Source organism: Cervus elaphus, chromosome 22, assembly GCF_910594005.1.
Source record: "Cervus elaphus chromosome 22, mCerEla1.1, whole genome shotgun sequence".
Classification (NCBI taxonomy): domain Eukaryota; kingdom Metazoa; phylum Chordata; class Mammalia; order Artiodactyla; family Cervidae; genus Cervus; species Cervus elaphus.
This window is the reverse complement of record NC_057836.1, coordinates 28,557,953-28,563,384: the sequence shown is the minus strand read 5'-3', so window position 1 is coordinate 28,563,384 and position 5,432 is coordinate 28,557,953. Positions and strand designations below refer to the sequence as shown.

The window sequence follows — 5,432 nt, the reverse complement described above, 5'->3', positions numbered from 1 at the left end:
CAAAGTAACAAAATAAATCTGACCACTGAAACAGCTACTTATTAAGCCCCATATCCCTTATTAGAGTATTTCTCAAACAAAAGTTATTTTTTAAGAACCAAATGTATTTGACAATCTAAACCTCTAAGGAGGTCACCCACCACTGACTCTAAGGGAGACTGTTACATGGGGGTGAAGAACATACAGAAACAAAATAGAGAAAATATCAAGCTGTGTCAGTTTCCTTAAGGTGTCAGCCCAATCTTACCAGCTGACCAGAGTCCATCACCTGTGAACTGTGACCCTCCTTCCGGGCAAGTCGCTTTCCTCCATGCGCCAGACCAGTTCCGTTGACATCTCAGCCTCTGTCTCCACCTCCTTGCCTTTTCCCTTGGCCTTCTCGCACAACTCGGATACTCTATCATCAGCCTCTCCATAGGGAGGCCGGATGCGATTCAAGGTGCCCTGCTCCGAGGCCTCCACCTGTGTTTTCATCTGGATGAGCAGACGGTCCACCTCCCGCCACTTGCTTCTGGTCCTCAGACATGCGCTCCTGGATTCTCAGTTGAGCGCTTTGATGTCCTCCCGCAGGCAGCTGATGCCTGGGAGCAGAAACTGCTTAAAATCTACCTCGGGCTCCAGCACACCCACCTCCTCCAGAGCTTCTACTTGGTCCAGGGCCAAGATCCCCATTTTTCCTGCCACTGCTTCAGACCCACAGCCCCGGGACTATTACTGCTCAACAATCTCTGCTGCAGTCGAAGCGACCCACACTCCTGGTCAATAGTATTCCTGAATTATCTTTTAAAATAATAATAAAATTTCCCTTTACTCCTCCCACTTCCCAGCTGATCTGGAAAGAAATGCCTCGCAGGCATACAGCGGAGCCCTCAACTCGCTGGTGTTAGTGATTCTTTCACAACACAGCCAGTCCTGTGTATCTTATGTTAGGTTTGATGTTTGGTAATTGGATGTTTCCAGTTTTGTTGAGTAAATGGTCTAAACTCTTATTTTCTGACTGTTCATTGCTGATATACAGAAATATGTTTGTGTCTAGGTGAAGCCTTTAGAGAGACTTCCCTGGTGGCTCAGATGGTAAAGCTTCTGCCTACAATGTGGGAGACTTGGGTTCGATCCCTGGGTCGGGAAGATCTCTTGGAGAAGGAAATGGCAACCCACTCCAGTATTCTTGCCTGGAAAATCCCATAAACGGAGGAACCTGGTAGGCTACAGTCCATGGGGTTGCAAAGAGTTGAACACTGAGCGACTTCACTTCACTTGAAGCCTCTAGAAGATAACAGAGGAGGAGACTTACGACCTGTCATACAAAAAGAAATGCTTTTGTGTATTTTATATAGCAACTCGTTGAACTCTCTTGTTAGTGTCAAGTATCTGTAATTCTTATGGAGTTTCTTCTCCCTCACCCCAGCTTTACTGAGATATAATTGACATATTCAGTTCAGTTCAGTTCAGCTGCTCAGTCGTGTTCGATTCTCTGCGACCCCATGAATCGCAGCACGCCAGGCCTCCCTGTCCATCACCAACTCCCGGAGTTTACTCAAACACATGTCTGCGGAGTCAGTGATGCCATCCAGCCATCTCATCCTCTGTCGTCCCCTTCTCCTCCTGCCCCCAATCTCTCCCAGCATCAGGGTCTTTTCCAATGAGTCAGCTCTTCGCATCAGATGGCCAAAGTATTGGAGTTTCAGCTTCAGCATCAGTCCTTCCAATGAACACCCAGGACTGGTCTCCTTTAGGATGGACTGGTTGGATCTCCTTGCAGTCCAAGGGACTCTCAAGAGTCTTCTCCAACACCACAGTGCAAAAGCATCAATTTTTTGGAATTCAGCTTTCTTCACAGTCCAACTCTTACATCCGTATTTGACAACTGGAAAAACCATAGCTTTGACTAGATGGACCTTGGTTGGCAAAGTAATGTCTCTGCTTTTTAATATGCTATCTAGGATGGTCATAACTTTCCTTCCAAGGAGCAAGTGTCTTTTAATTTCATGGCTGCAGTCACCATCTGCAGTGATTTTGGAGCCCCCCAAAATAAAGTCTAACACTGTTTCCACTGTTTCCCCATCTATTTCCCATGAAGTGATGGGACCAGACGCCTTGATCTTAGTTTTCTGAATGTTGAGCTTTAAGCCAAATTTTTCACTCTCCTCCTTCACTTTCATCAAGAGGCTTTTTAGTTCCTCTTCACTTTCTGCCACAAGAGTCGATAGCGTGTAAATTTAAGGTGTACAATTTGATGATTAGATATAGTAAAATGACTAGCACAATTAGGTTAGGTAACATAACCATTGGGCTTCCCTGGTGGCTCAGTGGTAAAGAATGTGCCTGCCAACGCAGGCAATGTGGGTTCAATCCCTGGGTGGCTAAGATCCCCTGGAGAAGGAAATGGCAACCCTCTCTAGTAGTCTTCCCTGGGAAATGCCATGGACAAAGGAGCCTAACTAGCTATAGTTCATGGGGTCGCAAAGAGTTGGACATGACTGAGTGACTAACACTTGTACTTTCATAATTAATATACAATATTATATTAGTTTCAGATAAAATAGATAGCTAATAAGAACCTACTGTATAACACAGGGAACTTAACTTACTACTCTGCAGGTATCTCTTTGAGATAGTCATTTAGTTTCCTTCAGATAAACACTCAGAACTGGAATTTGCTATACGATATGATAGTTCTATTTGTGCGTGTTTAACCTCCATATTATTTTCCAAAATGGCTGTCCCATTTACATTCCTTTTTTGAAATGTCGGTGAACACAAGCACGTGGCATCTGTGAATAATGAGAAAGTGTTATTTTTTATTTCTTCCTTTCCAATTGTCTCTCTCTTTTCTATAATAGCTATGTTCCCTGTTTGCACTGTCTGGGACCTTCAGTTCAGTGTTGAATAGAATGGTGATAGCAGACATGCTTGTCTTGTTCCAGGTCTCAGTAGGAACGCTTTTATCATTTCACAACTAACCTTAATGCTTGCTGTGTTGATACAACAAGAAATGTTTCTTGTTGATGCTGTTTTTGAAACAGACAAATTCCAGTCTCTTCCTCTTTTGCTAAAAATATTATAAACAGTAAATTTTATCACAGTATTTTCTCCATTTATTAAGATAGTCATGCTATTTTTCTTTTCTTCCATTAACATGATAAATTACATTGATTGATTTTTGGCTGTTCAGTCAATTTTGTATTCCTGGAATAAACCCAATTTTTATATTTTGCTAAATTTGATTTGTTAATATTTTACTTGGACTTTTTTCAATCTGTGTTATGAGTGACATTAGCTTGGAATTTTTCTTTTTCATGATGTTTGTGTCATGTTTTGATATCAAGGTTATTAAGCTCCCTTAAAAATGATGGGAAGTTGTCCCTGGTTTACTGTCCTCTAAAAAAGTCTGTTTAAATGTTTGGTAGAACTCACCAGCAAAACCATCTGGGCCTGTGGTTATTCTCTGTGGGAAGGAATTAAATTACCAATCCAATTTCTTCAATAGTTATAAAACAATTTAGGCTTTCTATTCTTGTATTTGATTTGTAGCTGTGTTTTTGTCCGTGTTATCTGAATTTTTAAGTTTACTGGCACGAAGTTTTTCATAATGTCCTCTTATGATCATTTTGATGTCTGTATGATCTATAGTAGGAGTCAGAAAACCGAAGCTCTCAGGCCAAATCTGACCCATGGCCTGTTTTCGTTTGGCTCAGTGAGCTAAGAATAATTTTTATATTTTTAAAGGATTTTTAAAAGCAAATGAAAACAAAACAACAGCAAACACACACACACACAAGAATATGAGACAGAGACCTTAATTCCTGTTCTTATCTTTATATTCTCTTCATTTTCTTTATTTTTAAAAATTTTATTGAGGTATATTTGATTATACTGTTGTGTTAATTTCTGCTATACAGAAAATGATCCAGTTGTACATATATATTATTTTTCATTATGGTTTATCACAGGATATTGAATATAGTTCCCTGTACCCTACAATAGGAACTTGTTTATCCATTTAGTATGTAATAGTTTGCATCTGCTAATCCCAAACTCCCAATCCTTCCTTCCCCCACTCAACCCCCTTGACAACCACAAATCTGTTCTCTATGTCTGTGAGACTGTTTTTGTTTTGTAGATATGTTCATTTGTATCATATTTTAGATTCCGTGTGTAAGCAAAATCATATGGCATTTGTCTTTCTTACTTACTTTGCTTAGTATGATCATCTCTAGATCCATCCATGTTTCTGGGAATGGCATTATTTAATCTTTTTTTATGACTGATTGACATTACATTGTATATATTTACCAAATCTTCTTTATTCATTCATCTGTCAATGGACACTTAGGTTGCATTTACATGTCTTGGCTATTATAACTAGTGCTGCTTTGACCATCAGGGTGCATGCATCCTTTCACATTATAGTTTTGTCTGAATATATGGCCAGGAATAGGATTGCTGGAATCATATGACAACTCTATTTTTAGTTTTCTAAGGAACCTCTATAGGCTTTCCACAGTGGCTACACTAATTTATATTCCCACCAACCATGTAGGAGGGTTCCCTTTTCTCCACACCCCCTCTAACATTTGTTATTTATAGATGTTTTAGTGATGGCCATTCTGACTGGTGTGAGGTGGTACCTCATTGTAGTTTTGATGTGCATTTCTTTAATAATTAGTAATAATGAATATCTTTTCATGTGCCTAATGGCCATCTGTATATCTTCTTTAGGTTGGTTTTTTTGTTGTTATTGCTATTGAGTTGTGTGAACTGTTGGTATATTTTGGAGATTAAGCCCTTATCAGTCACATCATTTGCAAATATTTTCTCTCAATCTGTAGGCTGTCTTTTCATTTTGTTTATATTTTCCTTTACTGTAACATTATAAGCAAACAAAAACTTATAAGTTTAATTAGATAGGTCCCATCTGTTTATTTTTTATTTTATTTCTAATGCCTTGGGAAACTGGCCTAAGAAAACATTTGCACGATTTATAGCAGATAATGTTTTGTCTATATTCTCTTCTATGAGTTTTATGGTGTCTTATCTTATACTTAAGTCTTTAAGCCATATTGAGTTTATTTTTGAATATTGTATGACGGTATGTTCTAACTTCATTGATTTGCATGCAGCTGTCCAGCTTTACTTCATTTTTAATTATTTTACTTAGTTTCCTATTCTCAGCTATCTTCTTGAGAGGCTGATTTTTGTAAATAATCGATGTGTATTTGAAAAAGTCAAGTTTGCTATGTTATTTGATTCTTCTATATCCTTCCTAAATTCCTGTCTTCTTACTCTAGTAAGTTAGTGAGAGTTGCATAAAAAACTCGTTTATTGTGGATTTGAATACTTACCCTTGTAATTCTGATAAAATCTTGCTGTACATATTTTGAGATGATATTATTAGAATAATAATAAAATAAATAAGGAATAATAAAGGA

At 38.5% G+C, this 5,432-nt stretch overlaps 1 pseudogene; it reads right to left on the bottom strand.

Annotated features, from left to right (window-relative positions):
* Positions 1 to 264: 264 nt before the first annotated feature.
* LOC122679959 lies at positions 265 to 672 on the bottom strand (annotated as a pseudogene).
* Positions 673 to 5,432: the final 4,760 nt, after the last annotated feature.